Below are 23372 nucleotides of genomic sequence, written 5' to 3'. Positions count from 1 at the left end.
GTGCTCCTGATAGATCCATTTCCACACATATTCTTGCAAAGGAAGTATATCTTCCCCTTCTAGTGGCTTCAGAAGCTTTGACAAAACGACCTAATTTATTGCCTATGGTAGTTAACGATTCAGTTTGCTAATAATCGAGAGGTAGAGAATAGAGCCTTACCTAGACTGATACCAAAGTAAAAGTCTCCCGCTCCGGTACAAAGTTCATCATCCAAGGTCTCATATAGAGGCCAACTGCTGCGTAGAAGTAGGGCCCTCCTTCAAACACTCTGTCTTTGTCTTCAATGTTTGTGAACACTACAGTGAAGAATCCCTTTGATCCAAGATGTAGGTCTATACTTCCCTTAGGTTTCCAGTGATATTTGATCCACATCTGTAAAGCTTTTTAAGTGGGCCATAATCCCATGAATTTACAGATGATAGCATAGGTCTGCATGTGATCTCTGTGCCTCTGCAGAGCAATATCATTTAATACTACTCTGGGTGTGATCTCAGCTTTAGGTTTACAAGGCCCCTTTTGTTTTTTGTCTTTTATTCCCTGATTTTTGTCTTCTTCCTCCTTGTCTTTTGTGCTATTGTTTTCCTTCCTTTTGGTTCCTTCTGTCTCCTCTTCTGTGTTCCTTTTCCCTTCCTCAGTAGTACTTCTGACATTTCCTAGAGGTTCCTTGCCCCTACTGGCAACGACCTCCTTATAGGAGGGAGTGGAGCTCCCTCCTCTGCGACCCTCCATGAGGATCAACCTCTGAAGCTTTCTGAAACCCTTGCTGTTCGTCCTTCGTTCCTCCCGTCGTTTCCCTTCAATTTTCACGCCATGTTTTATAATACTTTTAATTAAAACTAATTTCATTTATTCATATATATTTGAGTATTTAATTATAGTCAAGATTATTATTTTATTTAGTGAATATTTTATTTTATTTAAAAAAAATTGTCGCAAATTAAATAAAATACTAAAAAGATTATACATCTCTGTCATATAAAATTATAGAATTTAATTTATAAACATAATAAATACATAATATGTATGATATGATTTTGAAAAAATCACATGTTAATAATTATTAAAAAAATAGACAAAAAGTTATAATTTTTTTAAAAGATGGTAACTCTTTGTTATTGATTTAGACGATTTAATAAATTGAAAATATAAAAATAAACATTTACATCTTAAAAAAGAGAAACTATTAACTTATAATTATCTTTACAACTTATAGATAATCATTTTTAAATGTTTTTATTATTAAATACATAAATATCTCATTAAATGGGACGCTATGTGACAACAAAGTTGTCCAATAAATGTGCATTTGAACAAATACGTTTTTTATTTTAAAATGGTGTAATAATGCTAGAATGAAATTGGATTTATAACGACCATATTTAGAGACTTTAATCATGCCGAAATATATGTTAAAATGCGACCTTCCATGCAAAGTCTATGTGCAATGTTCCCTATAAAGATGTGTTTAAATGTGATAATAAATGCCATGTTTGCATTGCTCCATACCTAACATATGTTTCAAACGTGATAATAAATAAAATGCAGAGTAGGAGGGATCCGAATAACGGCGGCCATGGCAATCAGATCCAGCTCTGCGACAACCCACATCGGTTGCAGGAAGTCTTCTTTCGTCCCCAGCGCATCGTCTCTGGCTCGATCTGAGTTAGTTGGATTGCGGCGCCTGGATTCCGCGTTTAACAAGGGCACCAGACATTGCTTATATGCCCAAAGGATAACAAGGGCACTAGACATTGCTTATATGCCCAAAGGAATGCACAAGCCGTAGGCAATGGCTGCCGCGGAGTTGCCACTATGACGGGCACAGGGAAGTGCTTGGTGACAGCACTGCAGAGGAGATCTAAGGTATGGAGAATGCGCTCTGCGGCCTCATGTCTCCTCACCAGCGGCAGAGGCATGGCGAAAACTGCCAGGGGCATCAAAAACCCAGATCCAGAGCGAAAAACCATAGATGATTCCTTGGGTGAGACTGATTTTCCCAAATCAGAGATCCTCATTGCAGATCTGCACTTGAGGAGGTCATTACCGGCTAATGATCCATGCTTTTGGGGGTTTCCTTTATCTAAAGGCGGGGGTTTTCCACAACAGGCAAAATGGGGCGCCATGAAGAAGATTCATGGAGCAATGGTAGTCGCAAGCCATGGGAGGAGGCCAGAGTAGCATACAAGGCCTGATGCTAAGGATTACCTTGGACCAGTACATGGCGATCACCGGTGGGTAACGCTGGTCCATAAACGAAACAACCCAGATCAACAGAGAGCTACAACGATTGCGCAGGAACAGGCAAACACCCCAACATTGGATCTTGAAGCATCTGCTCTTGAAAAGCTCGAAGGTAAACAAGGTACCCTCTTTATCAGATCTATGGAAGGGAACACAGTATGCATCAAGATAGGGAGTTGGGAGGAGATAAAAACACTCAAACAGAGGATACAAGAAAGGATAGGTATCCCACCTTGCAAACAACTCCTAATCTACACAAGAAAAGTATTGCAGGAGGAGCACAAACTAAAAGAATACGACATAGGCAACGACTCAACTATCTACCTTAACACAAGACTCCGCGGAGGCTGCTCCGGCACAAGCTCAAAAGGACCTGTTTCCTTCAAAGACGCAGTAAAAGGGAAGATGGAACCTCAAGCGCAAACAGAACAGCAAGCTACGACCCCTGGTGCCTACATCGTCGAGTAGACAACTCAGAACCCTACATTAACAATTGTTGTACCTGAGGTAAATGAAATACATGATGATTATTTATCTAAAGTAGTGATATGCAGGTTTAATGGATTTTGGCCCAAACCGAAAGCCCTTCGTCAATGGATTTACTCCATATGGACAGAAAATTGTGATATCCACCTCTGTTCAAAAGGATTTTTTATTGTCAAATTCGACACAGCAAATGACAAGGAATATGCATTGAATGAGGGACCATGGTTTTGGGGTAATGCTGGCCTTTTTATGACATCTTGGTTCCCGGAATTTGACCCAAACACCATGGTGGTTTCCAAAATGCCCGTGTGGGTAAAGTTATACAACCTACCTCTGCACTTTTGGCACATCAAAGTATTAGCAGGCATTGGCAACGCTTTGGGGAAATTCTTAAAAGTAGACAGTGAGCACCTTTCCAAGGATATCTATACATTTGCCAGGATCTGTGTGGAGGTTGATCTCAGTCAAGGATTACCTGACCACATCCTCTTACTCCACAACGAAAAGCAATGGGCCCAACCACTTGATTATGAAAACACTGCCTTCAGATGCCGCATTTGTCATCAAACTGGTCATCTACAAAGCGCATGCCCACAAAACAAAAAAGACAGGAAAAGAAGACAACCACCAAAGCCGAAAGGATGGCAGTTTTCAGCCACATCGGCAGATGACATAGAAGAGGAAGAAAACACAGAAACTACCACAAACAACATATTCCAAGAAGCAGAATATCCAGGAAATAATCCAGAACCCAACGAAAAAAGCACTCTACACAGCCCACAGAATGATGAAAATCAGATTTGGTCTGCAATAGTTCCAAAGACAACCAATCCACAGCAGCAAAGTGAGCAACTCATCCCAGGGCAAGAAATTGGTGGCAGCAAGCGAGCACACTCTACAGAAAGCTCAGATTCTGAAAAAGAAACCCCGACTGCCACAAATGAAGCACAAATGTCTATTGTAACAGCCACACCCAACAATGAAGGTTGGCGGAAAGTGGAAAAAAAGAAAGGTAGGAAAGCATAGATAGACAGTAAATTATTTTTTTAGATCCTGTTCCATCAGGACAAGTTTTGATAAAGCATATGTTGTTTCAGCATCTACAACATGTAATTTTACTCAATATGAATAAAATTACGATTTTTCCATTGGAAAAAACATAAAATGCAAAGTATTATGACTGTATCAAAAATATAAGAAATCAAGTTGTTTTTTTCGATATTTTTTGGAAGTTTTTTTGGTGGGTTTTTTTTGGTATAATGAAATCATAAGTTTGATGGGTAATCCCTACACATTCGAAGAAGTGTCGCAAGGGTTTTTCAGGGTGTTGAATTCATATATATATATATATATATATATAAAATCAAAAAAACTAATTCAAATAACACAAATCAAAATTTCACCTTCAAATTTTCACCAAATTCCAATACTAAAAAATCCCAAAAAAAATCATATTAAAAACAAATAAAAACCCATTCAATAATTTCCTTAAAAAACTACACCACATGTAGATTGCAACATGACATATCACCTAAACTTTACTTTAGAGCCCTGATTATTATATTGGAATTGTGAAATGTGTGGAGGTTATTCTATATCATACGATCAAGTAATCTATAGAGATAAAAGTAACTAATTTTTTTTATAGGGATATGGTTAAAGTTGTGAATGTGAGACGGGCACATTCTATATAGCATCTATTTGAAAAATATAAATGTAATAAAGTTTCGAATGCTTATTATCTTCTACTTTAGGAGAAGTTTGTTTCATTGAACATGATGAGAGATCTCTGAGAGGACTTAGTCTTGATTGATAGATTTATGTTATGTCCTTGATGTTATTTACGAGTGTATTTCTCTCTCTCAACTTTGCCAGCATGACCATGATTATGATTTTGTGGAAAATATCAAAGCTTTTATAATCGAATTTTATAAAAGGCTGAAAGAATATTATGAAAATTTTTAATCTTAGCAATAATTAAAAAAAACTATAATTACTTTTAAAAAGCATTATTTAGAGTTGAAAACAAGAAGCATTATTTAGAGTTAAAAGCAAGGGTATTGATAGTAAATTGGAAAGCTGATTGGCTTCCATATAGAGGCAGGCCATAAATACAGTCATGATTGTAGGAATATTTTATAGGTAATTTATACACGAGGTCTCAGAGGAGGGTACCTTTGGAGGACTTTTCCAATGACATGTTCAAAAAGTTTTGTCATTGGGATTACTTTGAGAAGGCCATCATAGGTCATTAAATCAGTGGAGCCCGCTGCATTGATATTACGTATATATATTATTAAATATATATAACTTATTTTATGGTAAATTTTTTAAGTTTTTTTTGTGGTTCATCTTTGTGTATATTTAGTTTTTTATGATAATTTGAGAAAAAGAATTGTGATATATCTCATTCAGATGATATGTATCAAATAGCATTTTGTTAATAACTTTATATTTGTTTTAAAAGTGAATTTCAAGAAAATGAGCTTTGAACTTTCTAAGAACATTGAATTTCTTTCGTTGTTCAATCGTATTTAAAGTAAAAGAATAATATTAAATACATAGTTCTTAAAAAGTTAAAATCAATAATTACAAATAAAAAATTATATATTTTTTTAAATGTAAGTTATAAGTATCATAATTACTGTTTAGGTTAGGTTATAAATATTTAAGGTTATAAATATTTTAAAATCAATAATTACAAATAAAAAATTATATATTTTTTTAAATGTAAGTTATAAGTATCATAATTACTGTTTAGGTTAGGTTATAAATATTTAAGGTTATAAATATTTATAACTAAAGAGTATATATAGAAGTTGATTTAGAAACATTGAAATCATAAAAAAACATATGTTAATTTAACAATTTTCTTTCTTACAAATAAGAATGGAACTCTAGAATCTTTTTCCCTTCTTACAGCGCTTTAATAAAATAAAGGAATTTTCTTTCAAAAAAAAATATTTAAAATAATAAATATAGATATAATTTCAAAATTATATATATATATATATAATTATATATAATATCTAAAATTTATATTTTTAAAACTATTAAAATCAAAGATAAAGATCAATACATATACACATTGAACTTTAATTTATTCTATTGTTCTATTAGTTATTAGTTTTGATTTTGGATATTATTTTGTAAATTGTATTACAAAGAGAAATTTCACGAAAAAACTATAATTTTGGATATTATTTTGTAAATTGTATTACAAAGAAAAATTTCAAGCAAAAGATGAATGCTTCACTAGATAAGAGCTATAAAGGTTGTATTTAGTGAAACCGAAATCAAACAAAACCATTGAGATTCCTTGATCATCGTCAAGCATAATATCATAATTGAGAATTTGTTTAGCCTGCATCCTAATTTAGATTGACTTTCAAACTATAGACTATTGATTTTTTTTTGTGCACATCTTCAATTTTATGTCACTACACAACCCGCTCTTGAGTGTGAGGTCCCGCATACTCATTTTCCTCTTTAACATGTCAAGGAACTCTTATTTTAAGATGTGAGAATGTATTGTAATGAGAATGCATTGATTTCGGGTTAGGTTCATGGATACTCGCACTATGTCCACAGAAATATCTGAGATCAAGGGTATTAAGCTCCGAGGTCAATAGCTAGGCCTAACCCTAAAGGCTTCGGGGAGAATTGCCCCTGTGACCTCCCAAATGGCAAGGCACTTATTTGACCAGTTGAGCTAACCCTTGGAGCTCTCTTGTTAAGTTTTTTGAGGCATTTGTCAATTTTTCAAATTTTATTATAGTTTTCCAAAAAAAATTATATACTTCATATGGTAATTTTGTTTCCTCCTGTACTTTTTCTATATTCTTATTTTGTATTTTTTTTAATGTCAGACATCGATATTCTTTATATAAGAGACATTACCATATTTCCTAGAGGTATGATCTATTTTGAATTTAATGTTGGAAGCGTGAAACCTGAGTATTTGTTGACACTTAATAGTGAAAATTATGCTTGCATCAAACTAATTATATCTTCGTTTTATTTTGAAACCTAGTGCTGCAATATTTCAGATGGTTATTCATTATATAGCGTAATGCCTTGTCATATTATTCGATGGATGATATGATTTCAGACGAGCAACGAAGCTTTATTTCTAATTCCTTTAGGACATTGTTGAACGTGGATGAGAAGACAATAAAATGGTAATAAAATGGTTGAATTCAATAGTACACCAATATAGTCCTGGTCGAAAGAAAACAACAACTATTGTGATGTTACCATATGCTTTTAGTCTTATTCTATCTCTTAATGTATAAACATATTTAAATAAACCATGACAATTAATTATCTAAAAAGACATCAATTAACACATTTAAATAAACCATGCCAATTAATTATCTAGCTTTTAGTCTTATTTTATCTCTTAATGTATAAACATATTTAAATAAACCATGACAATTAATTATCTAAAAAGACATCAATTAACACATTTAAATAAACCATGCTAATTAATTATCTAGAAGGACATCAAGACGAGTAACATTGAAGCACAAATAATAATAAGAAAATAAATAATTAATTACATTTATGATTTATTAAAATGACTTTATAATATATAGTATGACTAAACATTGTTTTAATTAGTGATATTTAAATAAAAATACAAATTTTCTACTTCATATATTAACTAATTAGTGATATTTAAATAAAAATACAAATTTTCTACTTCATATATTAAATTATATACATTTTTTTTAGAATATAATTTATACTTAAATAACAAGTACTATACTTCCTTACCACATTTATAATATAGAACTACATTGAAAGTATTAATTTTTCTTAATTTGTAGCCTAAATAGGCCAAATCTCCATGCTCATACATATAGTTTGCACAAATAGATAATGCAGATTTTTTTAGGAATTATAAATATTAATTTCATTTTATTATTTTTAATTACTCAAAATTAAAATGGTGTACACAGTACCTCATTCATATATATATATACAAATTCGAGATAAAGATAAGGATTATGCCCTATTTATTCAATAGAGAGCCCCATGCTTATACCCGGGCCCTCGTTAATCCGATTCCCAGCCTACCATGACCACAAATAAAACTATTCCATTCTAATTACAAAAGACAGCATAGACTGCAATTGCATTGCTGACAACTGACAAAGCAGCTTACAAAATTTCAATTTTCCCGTTCGAATCTACACGTCCAGAGGAAGCGTTCCCGTGAAACTTATTAATCCGACCTTGCTCGAACGATGAAGAGTTGTCGGAGGCCGAATCGTGCCTTCCTTCTGACCAGCTTCGGCTTGACGATTCCTCCCGAGAGTTCTCACCTCCATATTTAGATAGGCCTCTTCTGGGGTAACAACCAATAGTACTCGCGTTAAACGAAGCTATGCGAAGATCAGGAAGAGGAGATTCGCCTTCTAGTATTTGGCAAACATGGCGGATGCCCGGCCTTCTTTGTGGCTCTGGATGACAACACAACAACCCCAATTTCAGCACCTTCTCTATATCGCCCATATCATATGCCTGACCTAGCTTTGGATCCGATGCCTCCATCAGCCTCCCCTCCGTGTAAAGCTTCCACACCCAGTCCACCAAAACCATCGGCTTGGCATCCTTCGATGGATCAGCGGGCTTCTTCCCGCATGCTACCTCCAACAGCAGAACCCCGAAGCTGAACACATCCGAGCTGGGCGTGGCTTTCCCCGTGTGTATCAGCTCCGGCGCTATGTACCCTAGCGTTCCCACCACATGAGTCGTCTCCGGAATCTCGCTGTGATCATACAGCCGAGCGAGCCCGAAGTCTCCAAGCCGCCCGTTCAGCTCCGAATCCAGTAGCACATTGCTTGACTTAATGTCTCTGTGGATGACCCGCTTCTCCCATTGCTCGTGCAGATAAAGCAGCCCCGCGGCCACGCCCTTTAGGATCGCGTATCGCCGATGCCAAGGCAGTACTGATGTCGGATTCCCGAATATGTGTTTATCCAGGCTACCGTTGGGCATGTAGTCGTAAACAATGAATAACTGCATATGCTTCCGGCACCAGCCCCGGAGCTGAACGAGATTCCGGTGCTGTAGGCGCCCCATGCTCGAGATCTCTGCCACGAACCCCTTCATTCCTTCGGTGAACTCCTTCGTTATGCATTTCACTGCGACTTCTTGGCCACTGCTCGGAAGAACGCCCTTGTAAACCTTGCCGAAACCGCCGTGCCCCAAAATGTTTTCGTCACAGAACCTGCTCGTGGCGATGCTCAGCTCTTTGTAAGTAATTCTATGGGGCTTCGATCGTTTCTCTGTCCTTCGCTCTTTTGAAAAACACGGCGGCAACCAACAGCAGGAAGAGAACCAGTGTGGCCGCGGTGATGCCGGCTATGAGTCCCCGCCTCGGATGTCTGGAATACATGTGCGTAAAGGAAGGGAGACGCGACATATTGAGGAGCGGCGCGGTGCCTTGGGTAGTAAAGCTCCACGCGAGAACATAATGGTCTTCAATAAAGTTCCCCGTGGCCGCTGAAAAGCCGACGAACATCTTCTCTTGCAGAACGCTGCGCAGATCTATTTTCAGAGATATCAACGGCCTCTGCGGCCTGGGCAAGCCAGCCACTGTGATGCAAACGTTGAGGCGGGTTTGAAGTTGATCGTAATCGATCCACGCCTGTATGTTCTGTCCGCTCTTGAGACTCAAATTATGAAATTGCACGCCATTCCAATAGCCGGCGGTCATGGCCTCGACTGAGACGAGGTTGTTGATGTCTACGCCCACGTGGTTGCCATCGGGGTCATTGAATTCCACATTCCAGGTAGTATCGAACTCCACTGCGAACAAGTAATTGTAGGGCTGCCCGTTGCTGGTGAGGTTAAGTAAGCCCAGATGCTGGGCAGGCAGAGCGCCCATGGGAGATGTGTAAGGCGTCATAACGAAGGCCAATCCATGTCCGCCTGCGTCAGATGGAGGATGCACAATGGAGAAAACGAAGGTAGTGCTGAAGGAGGAAACGGTATCGTTGCTTTTCATCTGCACAGGAATTGGATACAGCGCACGGCCAAGCATGAATTCCGATTGGTTTGTGACTGCGAGCACAGAATTGGAGGCGATGACTGAAGCCCCCGCCTCCAAGATCAAGTGAGTTCCATTGAATCCGTCGAAGACGAAAGTAGTAGGTCGGTGAGCCTCTTCGTCGGCCTGTGCAGCAAAAAGTGGTATGACGATGTAGCTGAAGGCTATGAAGAGGAGACTGCGCCATGGAAGCATCGTGAACCGATCTGAGCTAAAATCTTCCCCAGAAAAAATACATGGATTTTCTTATCTGATCTTATATTCGTCGATTCTTTTACTGAGCTAAAATTGTCCGGGGCAAAAAATAAACGGATTTTCTGTTCTGATCTTATCTTATCTAAGCCATGGGCGCTCGTTTCTGCCCCAGAAGGTCAAGATCCAATTCATAATGCGACAACGTACAATTTACGGCATTATGGAGCACATGAAATGCATTTATTGACTGACTGACCATGTGACTCACCTAGCTACAAGTTGCCATGGAAAATATGCGCGCAACAAATATGATTTTCTAGTCAAATACAGACAAAAAAATTCTCGGCCCGTCAAAATTCCGTGATAAAATTGAAACGACCATTAAAATTGCAAGAACAGTCAAATTTGAAAAATGCTTAGTATTTAAAATTCCTACCCTAATTGCCACGAGCTAATATTAGATACGGTCAAATTTGACAAATGCCTCATATTTGAAATTCCTACCTAATGACAGTAATGACAGATTCCTACCATGAGCTAAGCTAATATTCCGTAATGACAGATTATATCGAGAATCAGATCGTAATTGAATTATAATGGTGAGATTTGTCAATTTTATCATTTTATTTTTGTGGCCCTGCAATGTTGATATAATTGTATCTTCATCAAACCAATGTAATCGCAATTTTGTAGATACTGAAATTAATCAAATTTGTGGACATGATCGCTAGCTCAACCACTCGGACTGACTCAGGCTCTTCTAATGGATCGGTACAATTTGACGAGCTCCAGAATCCCACACGCTAATATTGCGTAATGAGTAATGACAGATTAAACAGCTAATGAGATACTAAATGGATATTTATCTTAGAATTGTTATAGTGTTAGTGTTAAGGTTTCATTATTTATTTTCTAATTTAAGTTGTTATTTTATGTAAGGATTATATTTATCTTAGAATGGTTAGAGTGTCTATTGTTAAGGTTTAGTTATTTATTTTCTAATTTAAATTATAATTTTATGTAAAGATTAATGTCAAGTATATATATATATATATATATATAAATTAATGATGATTATATAAAATGTTGTTGTTTTTTTTTTTAATTAAATTGATATTTTTTTACTATAAATGGTTTCAAATAATCTGATATAAATTAAATAATAAAAAAATTAAAAATCAAAATCAATTAATACAATTATATAAATTAAATAGTTGATAAATATTAATAGACATTAAGTATTAAATTATTTATATCACTACTATTAATCTAGTTGTTTTTCAAAACAAATATTATTATTAATAATGAAAAATAATTAATTATGCCGTAAGGCGTTTCCCTTTGAAATAAACCCCCCAAAATGCCTTTCTGTCCTAATAGTAGCCGTCAGATCTATTGTTAGATGATTGAATAGAAATCAGGTGTCTAATTTAATAAAAAATGTAATAAAGCATTAAAAAACCCTTAAAAAAGGTTAACATATTAGTTATTAGTTAATATATCAGTTATATTACCTACCAAACTCTACCCTAACCATGTTAATGAACCCGTCCTACACGCGGATATCCGCGTTTGATGCAGAGGAGGGCGGGGGTGTTGAGGAGGGTGGAGTTGTTGTAGAGGAGGGCGGGGGACCTGCAGAGAAGGGAGAAGGGTTTGGACGAGGGCCGCAGAGGACGAGGGGACTCTTTCTTCGCTGCATGAGGTCCTCATAGGCCGTTTTTCTTGCAGATCGTTTTGCCCTCAAAATATGGAATCGTCCCTGTTCAATACAAAAGGTTTGTGGATTTTATCTGTATCTGCTAGCTTTAGTGTTGTTTAGAGTTTCTTGATGTGGGTTTTGAACTAGAGGGGTGCTTTGTTAAAAATTTGTTTTGAGTTTCTTGATATGGGGTTTGAATTGGTGTTGGCTTCTTGATTCAGGGTACCCTGTCAAAGAAAGGGCGGAATTCGTTTCACCATTAATGGTCATTCGTACTTCAATCTGGTCCTCATCACCAACATTGGTGGAGCAGGCGAAGTTGACGCTGTTTCTGTCAAAGGCGCCAAGACTAGCTTGCAGCCAATGTCCCATAACTGGGGCCAAAATTGGCAGAGCAACAGTTACCTCCTTTGGAGCACTTTGATCTCTCGAAGCCTGTTTTTCAGCACATTGCTAAGTTTCGGGCTGAAATCGTCCCTGTTCAATACAAAAGGTTTGTGGATTTTGTCTGTATCTGCTAGCTTTAGCGTTGTTTAGAGTTTCTTGATGTGGGTTTTGAACTAGAGGCGGTACTCTATTAAAAACTTGTTTTGAGTTTCTTGATATGGGGTTTGAATTGGTGTCAATTTCTTGATTCAGGGTACCTTGTCAAAGAAAAGGCGAAATTCGTTTCACCATTAATGGTCATTCATACTTCAATCTGGTTCTCATCACCAACGTTGGTGGAGCAGGCGACGTTGATAGCTGTAATCCGGATTGCCTAAAAAATTTGCAAAATTTTCTTAAAATTATGCCAGAATTTCTATTATTTTCTAGGCGAAACCCTGGCCTCGTTAGACTACGCATTGTGGATATTACAAAGTGCACTTCTATGGCCTCTGCTTTTTTATTTGGCTTTGGATTCTAAATCAAGTGTGCAACGAAGTTCTTCCAAAAGGGTTGGATTTTCCATTCCTGGATAGTTTAACATTGTGCTGAGTAAGTGTGCAATAGAGTTCTTCCAAAAGGGTTGGGTCATCCATTCTTGGATAGTTTAACATCGTGCCCAGTTCTCTCGAAGATTCAGATTTTAAAGGCAGGTTCTATTGTTTATCCAGTGCAGCTTCATAGTTTTAGTTCCGTTTCTAAGGTGTTTTTCCACCTAATTTTATAAGTTCAGACCATGCCATGCTTCCTCTTTCCTTTAGCTGTCAAGCCCTAGGCTTTGTGCTTTTCTTTGATTGCTTGAGCCTTGTCCTGAGTATAAGAGGGAAAACCTCTTTATATCTATTTGGCATGTACGAGAAAGGAAAATGTGTAGGGCCGGACACTTTCATCCTCAAAGGGTAGCAAAGATCTCCTCCAAAAGAGGAAGATATGAGGAGCAACCTACCAAGCAAGAGGAAGATATGAGGAGCAACCAAGAAGCGAGTGGTAGACAGAATGGGCACCTTGCTAAAAAATGGGGGCAGAGTGGGAACCCAAAATAAAGAACAGGAGAATCCCCAGTGTATCCCCCACAGACCCATTCCCCTGAAACTTAAAACAGAGAATTGGGACGTATTTTTACTAGGCTGCATTGGACTCTCATTCACATTCATGATGACCAAGCTAGCCAGTCTATACTTGGCTGAAAATGTGTTATGAGGCACAACACAAGCACACTGAATGGACCATCAATCCTGCAAATGAAATGTTGGAGAATGGAGCTCTAATGAAGGACTAGAAGGAAGAAGTGGAATTAAGGTTGTACAACTTGAGGAATCCCATCATGCATGTATCCCAATGAGATGAGAAAGACAAAGAAGCCATCCTACAAATAGAGACAAAACAGAGTACATACATTGCAAACACAACACTGATAGAGAGAGAAGAATGAAGCAAAAAGGACCGAGGCATTGGGAAGGTTTTGCAGCCATTTAAGAAGGTTTTCTTATGTTATCAAAATACTTGTCATGGGTTGCAAGATGGGACAATCCAAGGTATTAAAATCTTAAAGGCTATCAATCTGATCTCTAGAAAGCAAATCAGTCTAACCATTAGGAGGCCAACTTTGCTACAGGGCAGAAATATATATTGGAGAAATTCATATCATGCCATTCTAAAGATGGCTAGAATATCATGCATAAAAGCTTTAAAAGCCACTTCCAAACCACAACAGGGTGATTGGCTCTGGCCACCCCAATTTTGTAATAATTTTTTTTAGATCAGTGATAAGTATTAAGAACATCTTTTAATTACCAAAATAAAACAAGTTCGTATCACTATTGATATCAAAGAACATTGCAGAGCAAGGAAACTTTGCAGAGAAAAATGTAGATCTAAATAAGAGAGAAATCATGTCTAAAATGTTAGAAGGTGCTGATGTGAAAGGAAAAGGAATGCATACCAGGCTTCACAGAACCCTCATGTCCGGCCTTGGTTCAAAGGCAATAGCACTGCCTTTCCATAAAGTGCAACAATGGAAATTACAATTTGAACTCCATATAATAATTTTTTTTTGATGATTTCTACCAAGCAGGTGCTAAAAAAGTTGTTATCTCAGCTCCAAGCAAGGATGTGCCTATGTTTCTTGTTGGGGTTAACGAGCAGAGTAAGTGTGCAATAGAGTTCTTCCAAAAGGCTTGGGTCATCCATTCTTGGATAGTTTATCATCGTGCCCAGTTCTCTCATAGATTCAGAGTTTAAAGGCAGGTTCTATTGTTTATCTAGTGCAGCTTCATAGTTTTAGTTCCGTTTCTAAGGTGTCTTTCCACCTAGTTTTATAAGTTCATACCATGCCATGCTTCCTCTTTCCTTTAGCTATCAAGCCCTAGGCTTTGTGCTTTTCTTTGATTGCTTGAGCCTTGTCCTGAGTATAAGAGGGAAAACCTCTTTATATCTATTTGGCATGTACGAGAAAGGAAAATGTGTAGGGCCAGACACTTTCATCCTCAAATGGTAGCAAAGATCTCCTCCAAAAGGGGAAGATATGAGGAGCAACCAAGAAGCGAGTGGTAGACAGAATGGGCACCTTGCTCAAAACTGGGGGCAATGTGGGAACCCAAAATAAAGAACAAGAGAATCCCCAATCTATCCCCCACAAACCCATTCCCCTGAAACTTAAAACAAAGAATTGGGACATATTTTTACTAGGCTGCATTAGACTCTCATTCACATTCATGATGACCAAGCTAGCCAGTCTATACTTGGTTGAAAATGTGTTATGAGGCACAACACAAGCACACTGAATGGACCATCAATCCTGAAAATGAAATGTTGGAGAATGGATCTTTAATGAAGGACTGGAAGGAAGAAGTGGAATTAAGGTTGTACAACTTGAGGAATCCCATCATGCATGTATCCCACTGAGATGAGAAAGACAAAGAATCTATCCTACAAATAGAGACAAAACAGAGTACATACATTGCAAACACAACACTAATAGAGAGAGAAGAATGAAGCAAAAAGCACCGAGGCATTAGGAAGGTTTTGCATCCATTTAAGAAGGTTTTCTTATGTTATCAAAATATTTATCATGGGTTGCAAGATGGGGCCATCCAAGGTACTAAAATCTTAAAGGCTATCAATCTGGTCTCTAGAAAGAAAATCAGTCCAACCATTAGGAGGCCAATTTTGTTACAGGGAAGAAATATATATTGGAGAAATTCATATGATGCCATTGTAAAGATGGCTAGAATATCATGCATAAAAGCTTTAAAATCCACTTCCAAACCACAATAGGGGGATTGGCTTTGGCCACCCCAGTTTTGTAATAAATGTTTTAGATCAGTAATAAGTATTAAGAACATCTTTTAATTACCAAAATAAAACAAGTTCGTATCACTATTGATATCAAAGAACATTGCAGAGCAAGGCAACTTTGCAGAGAAAAATGTAGATCTAAATAAGAGAGAAATCATGTTTAAAATGTTAGAAGGTGGTGATGTGAAAGGAAAAGGAATGCATACCAGGCTTCACAGAACCCTCATGTCTGGCCCTGGTTCAAAGGCGATAGCACTGCCTTTCCATAAAGTGCAACAATGGAAATTAAAATTTCCATATAATGAATTTTTTTTGTTGATTTCTAATAGGTAGGTGCTAAAAAATTTGTTATCTCAACTCCAAGCAAGGATGTGCCTATGTTTGTTGTTGGGGTTAATGAGCACCAATACAAATCTGATTTGAACATTGTTTCAAATGCATGCTATACTATACAGAACCCAACTGTGCCACAATTGTGTAACAAAAATGCTTAGCCAGGTGGATGGGATTAAAACAAAATTGAAAAGGCCAACTCATGTTTGTTTTCACTTTCTTTGGAGAACAATCTATTCTATGATTTTTTTTGTGGTGCATGCAAAAATATTTGAAAGGCTATTAACATATCTAATTTTGTAAATTTCAAACGGTATAATGTGCAACAATGGAAATTACAATTTGAACTCCATATAATAATTTTTTTTTGTTGATTTCTAACAGGTAGGTGCTAAAAAAGTTGTTATCTCAGCTCCAAGCAAGGATGTGCCTATGTTTGTTGTTGGGGTTAATGAGAACCAATATAAATCTGATTTGAACATTGTTTCAAATGCAAGCTGTATTATATAGAACCCAAGTGTGCCACAGTTGTGTAACAAAAATGCTTAGCCAGGTCAAAAAGCAATAAATTGGATGTCACAAGATTAAAGCTAAAGATAAGACAGAAGAATACTAATATGGAATGGAATTTCAACAAAGGGATATGCCATTTTGGAAACATACCTTATAACATCACATAGGTCACAATCAATAGCTGAAGATGGTCCATGAGGCATGCCATTAAATCCGCCAGCAATGATGGCACTGCACAAAGGAAGTTTGTGCAAGGAGGCTATCACGTCAACCCAGGAACTTGCACTCCAAAGCCAGCTTCCAATTGGTAAAGCTTTCTGCGCCAGCAATGCTTTATGAACCGTCTCAAATACTAAGATTCAAACGTATTGATGCCTTGTTGGATTAATCCATACATTCTTTCTACAAAGGCAATGATCACTAAATTGAGAATTTATATCAACACAACAATGTGTCAAAGGTAGACATTTTTCCACAGGGAGCAGTTTGTGTAAAATGGATCTTAACATGTCAATTAAGGTTCTCACACCTTTTTCCACAAAACATACGCATTCATCACTACATTGAGAATTAATTTCAATACAACAATGTAATGGCAGAAGTGTCCTCAGACACGTAATTTTATTAATCAGAAAAAAACAATTACATAATTGATTTTGCAAGAGTTTACACCCGAACAACCAAACACTCTTGCAATGAGCTATTTATAAGCTCCATGTCCTAACTACCTCTAATTATGGATCACTTACAAGTGTCCATTTACAATAAATGCTATTCAAACCAACTAGCTAACTAATCTCCTATAATAGAGCCTAAGATACGACTCATTTGGAGAGTCATATCTTGTTACAACAATATACTAATTCTAATTGTCTCTAAAATAATTAATCATTCTAGAATAATTATTAATTTAATTTCTTAAATTAATAATTATTTTATTTCAATTTTATAACCTATGATAATAAAGTATTTTGGATCATCTAACACAATGTGTCACCAGAGCAAGGTTGAGTTTGGTTTAGGGCTTGGTCTAAGGCCAATAAAGGAGATCGAGCCATGTTGATGTAACCCTTGAAGGAGTTTGAGTGCCTCAGCATGTGTGAATAGAGTGCATAAGGGCAAGATTAAAGGGTTTACATGAGTGAGAACATAACCAAAATAGCAACTCATCTGTGTCTACATTAGCCCAAGAAGGAGATGCAGAATCTTAAGAGCAACTGTAGCAAGAAGAAGCATAAGTTTATGGTATGTTTTTTGGCTCTATAATCTAGCAGCTCCACAATTAATCAAAATCACCTCAGAAACAGATCTGCACAAAATCCGAGAAGAAACAACCTACAGGGAAAACTGTATAGCTTGCTATATGGTCTGTTGTAGTACACCATACTGCTGTACAGATCTATACAACCAATGTATTAAAATCTTAAAGGCTATCAATCTGATCTCTAGAAAGCAAATCAGTCCAACCATTAGGAGGCCATTTTTGTTACAGGGCAGAAATATATATTGGAGAAATTCATATCATGCCATTGTAAAGATGGCTAGAATATCATGCATAAAAGCTTTAAAAGCCACTTCCAAACCGCAACAGGGGGATTGGCTCTGGCCACCCCAATTTTGTAATAAATTTTTTAGATCAGTAATAAGTATTAAGAACATCTTTTAATTACCAAAATAAAATAAGTTCGTATCACTATTGATATCAAAGAACATTGCAGAGCAAGGCAACTTTGCAGAGAAAAATGTAGATCTAAATAAGAGAGAAATCATGTTTAAAATGTTAGAAGGTGGTGATGTGAAAGTAAAAGGAATGCATACTAGGCTTCACAGAACCCCCATGTTTGGCCTTGGTTGAAAGGCCATAGCACTACCTTTCCATAAAGTGCAACAATGGAAATTACAATTTGAACTCCATATAATAATTTTTTTATGTTGATTTCTAACAAGCAGGTGCTAAAAAAGTTGTTATCTCAGCTCCAAGCAAGGATGTGCCTATGTTTTTTGTTGGGGTTAATGAGCGCCAATACAAATATGATTTGAACATTGTTTCAAATGCAAGCTGTGCTATACAAAACCCAAGTGTCCCACAATTGTGTAACAAAAATTCTTAGCCAGGTGGATGGGATTAAAACAAAATTGAAAAGGCCAACTCATGTTTGTTTTCACTTTCTTTGGAGAACAATCTATTCTATGATTTTTTTTGTGGTGCATGCAAAAATATTTGAAAGGCTATTAACATATCTAATTTTGTAAATTTCAAACAGTATAATGTGCAACAATGGAAATTACAATTTGAACCATACAATAATTTTTTTTTGTTGATTTCTAATAGGCAAGTGCTAAAAAAGTTGTTATCTCAGCTCCTGGCAAGGATGTGCCTATGTTTCTTGTTGGGGTTAATGAGCACCACTACAAATCTAATTTGAGCATTGTTTCAAATGCAAGATGTACTATACAGAACCCAACTGTGCCACAGTTGTGTAACAAAAATGCTTAGCCAGGTCAAAAAGCAATAAATTGGATGCCACAAGATTAAAGCTAAAGATAAGACAGAAGAATACTAATATGGAATGGAATTTCAACAAAGGGATATGCCATTTTTGAAACATACCCTATAACATCACATTGGTCACAATCAAAAGCTAAGGATGGTCCATGAGGCAGGCCATTAAAGCCGCCAACAATGATGGCATTCCACAAAGGAAGTTTGTGCAAGGAGGCTATCAAATCAACCCAGGAACTTGCACTCCAAAGCCAGCTTCCAATTGGTAAAGCTTTTTGTGCCAGCAATGCTTTATGAACTGTCTCAAATACTGAGATTCAAACATATTGATGCCTTATTGGATTAATTCGTACATTCTTTCTACAAAGGAAATGATCACTAAATTGAGAATTTATATCAACACAACAATGTGTCGCAGGTAGACATTTTTCCACAGGGAGTAGTTTGTGTAAAATGGATCTTAACATGTCAATTAAGGTTCTCGCACCTTTTTCCACAAAACATACGCATTCATCACCACATTGAGAATTAATTTCAATACAACAATGTGTCACCAGAGCAAGGTTGAGTTTGGTTTAGGGCTTGGTCTAATTCCAATAAAGGAGATCGAGCCATGTTGATGTAACCCTTCAAGGAGGTTGAGTGCCTCAGCATGTGTGAATAGAGTGCACAAAGGCAAGATTGAAGGGTTTACATGAGTGAGAACAGAACCAAAATAGAAACTCATCTGTGTCTACATTAGCCCAAGAAGGAGATGCAGAATCTTAAGAGAAACTGCAGCAAAGAAGAAGCATAAGTTTATGGTATGTTTTTTGGCTCTACAATCTAGCAACTCCACAATTAATCAAACTCACCTCAGAAACAGATCTACACAAAAACTGAGAAGAAACAACCTACAGGGAAAACTGTATAGCCTACTATATGGTCTATTGTAGTACACCATACTGCTGTATAGATCTGTACAACCAAGGTATTAAAATCTTAAAGGCTATCAATTTGATCTCAAGAAAGCAAATCATTCCAACCATTAGGAGGCCAATTTTGTTACAGGGCAAAAATATATATTGGAGAAATTCATATCATGCCATTGTAAAGATGGCTAGAATATCATGCATAAAAGCTTTAAAAGCCACTTCCAAACCACAACAGGGGGATTGGCTCTGGCCACCCTAGTTTTGTAATAAATTTTTTAGATCAGTAATAAGTATTAAGAACATCTTTTAATTACCAAAATAAAACAAGTTCGTATCACTATTGATATCAAAGAACATTGCAAAGCAAGGCAACTTTGCAGAGAAAAATGTAGATCTAAATAAGAGAGAAATCATGTTTAAAATGTTAGAAGGTGGTGATGTGAAAGGAAAATGAATGCATACAGGCTTCATAGAACCCTCATGTCTGGCCTTGGTTCAAAGGCCATAGCACTGCGTTTTCATAAAGTGCAACAATGGAAATTACAATTTGAACTCCATATAATAATTTTTTTTTTGTTGATTTCTAATAGGGAGGTGCTAAAAAAGTTGTTATATCAACTCCAAGTAAGGATGTGCCTATGTTTGTTGTTGGGGTTAATGAGCACCAATACAAATCTGATATGAACATTGTTTCAAATGCAAGTTGTACTATACAGAACCCAACTACGCCACAGTTGTGTAACAAAAATGCTTAGCCAGGTGGATGAGATTAAAACAAAATTGAAAAGGCCAACTTGCAGTCCGAAATCATAGTTGTATCCAATACAAATCTGATTTTAACCAAAGGAACCAAAGGACGTGCAGATGGAGGTGATGGTTAAGGGAGTGGAGAATCCATTGTGAAATTTCTGACATTTTAGCTTCTAATGGTCCGTAATGGTTTCAATCATGAATCCATTGTGAAATTTCTGGCATTTTAGCTTCTAATTGTTCAATAATGAATCCATTGTGCATTGTTCCAATTGTAGAAAATTCTAGCCCTAAGTGATTCTTTCCCTTATGATCTCAATCAAACAAATCAATTATTGAATTTAATTAATGTAGAAATTAATTTCGGACCATATCAACAATCATACAATAGCTGGAAAAGTAAATAGGAAGCATAAAACAATTTTCGCATACACAAGTAATTTCTCTTTCAGAATCAACTTCTAATTCCTTATTCAAAGGCTACAATAAAACCTCTAGAATCTACCTACCAATCTAGCAGCTCCACAATTAATCAAACTCACCTCAGAAACAGATCTGCACAAAAACCGAGAAGAAACAACCTACAGGGAAAACTGTATAGCCTGCTATATGGTCTATTGTAGTACACCATACTGTTGTACAGATCTGTACAACTATACAAAATTGACACTGTTGACTGATAAGCAATTATATTCCTCCTCCCTTACAGTGACTATTGAGAAAGTTCCAAGAAAGTTACTCTCACTATTCAAAGGAATAAGAAACTTTACTCTGTTTTTTCTTGGGTTCAAAGAAAACTGAAGAGTTTAGAACCTTCTTTATAGTTTCTCTCACATCAAAGAAATAAGAAAATTTTCTCTCAGTTTTTTCTTCGGTTCAAAGAAAACTCAGAGATTTAGCTGCTGGAATAAGCATATAACCCGAGTCACCAAATCTGAAACGATTTAGGTGCTAATTTACAGTTGGACTCCCACCAAATTGACTCCATTTATTATCCTAGGATTTAGGATTGTGTACCTAAAAGTTGATAAATGATATTTGACGTAACTAAGGAGTTGTCACATGTAGTACCGCTCCCTCCCTACATGAGCAAGGAGATTTGGCAATAGCATGTCTGCTTTGGCTTTTTCTCAATTTATAAAATTGACACTGTTGACTGATATCAACATAACCAACCCTATTCTAAGTTGAAACTTCTTTCAAATTGAGTAGTCACCTATGAAAGGTTACCTTAAAATTGCTCCATAGTTGTGACTATTTGAAATTGACGAGGTGATTAAAAAATAACATGTTTGTTTTCAGTTTCTTTAGAGAACAATCTATTCTATGATTTTTTTTGTGGTGCATTCAAAAATATTTGAAAGGCTATTAACATATCTAATTTTGTAAATTTCAAATGGTATAAAGTGCAAGAATGGTAATTACAATTTGAACTCCATATAATACTTTTTTTTTGTTGATTTCTAGCAGGCAGGTGCTAAAAAGTTGTTATCTCAACTCCAAGCAAGGATGTGCCTATGTTTGTTGTTGGGGTTAATGAGCACCAATACAAATCTGATTTGAACATTGTTTCAAATGCAAGCTATACTATACAGAACCCAAGTGTGCCACAGTTGTGTAACAAAAATGCTTAGCCAGGACAAAAAGCAATAAATTAGATGTCACAAGATTAAAGCTAAAGATAAGACAAAAGAATACTAATATGGAATGGAATTTCAACAAAGGGATATGCCATTTTGGAAACATACCCTATAACATCACATAGGTCACAATCAAAAGCTGAAGATGGTCCATGAGGCATGCCATTAAAGCCGCCAGCAATGATGGCATTGCACAAAGGAAGTTTGTGCAAGGAGGCTATCACATCAACCCAGGAACTTGCACTCCAAAGCCAACTTCCAATTGGTAAAGCTTTATGTGCTAGCAATGCTTTATGAACTGTCTCAAATACTGAGATTCAAACTTATTGATGCCTTATTGGATTAATCCGTACATTCTTTCTACAAAGGCAATGATCACTAAATTGAGAATTTATATCAACACAACAATGTGTCGCAGGTAGACATTTTTCCACAAGGAGCAGTTTGTGTAAAATGGATCTTAACATGTCAATTAAGGTTCTCGCACCTTTTTCCACAAAACATACGCATTCATCACTACATTGAGAATTAATTTCAATACAACAATGTGTCACCAGAGCAAGGTTGAGTTTGGTTTAGGGCTTGGTCTAAGGCCAATAAAGGAGATCGAGCCATGTTGATGTAACCCTTGAAGGAGGTTGAGTGCCTCAGCATGTGTGAATAGAGTGCACAAGGGCAAGATTGAAGGGTTTACATGAGTGAGAACAGAACCAAAATAGCAACTCATCTGTGTCTACATTAGCCCAAGAAGGAGATGCAGAATCTTAAGAGCAACTGCAGCAAGAAGAAGCATAAGTTTATGGTATGTTTTTTGGCTCTACAATCTAGCAGCTCCACAATTAATCAAACTCACCTCAGAAACAGATATGCACAAAAATCGAGAAGAAAGAACCTACAGGGAAAACTGTATAGCCTGTTATATGGTCTGTTGTAGTACACCATATTGCTGTATAGATCGAAGGTTGGGAAACACTATGAGCTCTATATCACAGTACTTGGACTGTAGTTCTGTCCAGCCTTCCCACTCTTGGACTGTTTAATGATGAGCTTCTACTGCTTATGAATCTCGGTGCTGATTTCCATTTCTAACTCTGATTTCTTTCTTGACAAGTAAGCCGAATTGGGTATGGGATGTTACACCATACTAATTCCCTGAATGCTTTTCAAAAGATGCAGAAATGTCCACAAGGTGTTGGGTGGTGTTGACTTCATGGGAAGCAAAGAATTGCACTAATTCCATAAATGGCTTTCACAAATGTAGAAATATCCACAATGTTCTAGAGATGGATATAAAAAAATATTGCGCCTCCT

At 36.5% G+C, this 23372-nt stretch overlaps 1 pseudogene; it reads right to left on the bottom strand.

Annotated features, from left to right (window-relative positions):
• Positions 1–7643: 7643 nt before the first annotated feature.
• Positions 7644–10119, bottom strand: LOC149160450 (L-type lectin-domain containing receptor kinase SIT2 pseudogene; annotated as a pseudogene).
• Between the last annotated feature and the right edge of the window lie 13253 nt (positions 10120–23372).

The sequence above is a fragment of the Pinus tabuliformis genome, chromosome 5_2, assembly GCF_031772625.1.
Source record: "Pinus tabuliformis cultivar Carrire ecotype Pingquan chromosome 5_2, CPIR1, whole genome shotgun sequence".
Taxonomy (NCBI): Eukaryota; Viridiplantae; Streptophyta; class Pinopsida; order Pinales; family Pinaceae; genus Pinus; species Pinus tabuliformis.
This window is presented reverse-complemented; position numbering and strand designations above follow the sequence as displayed.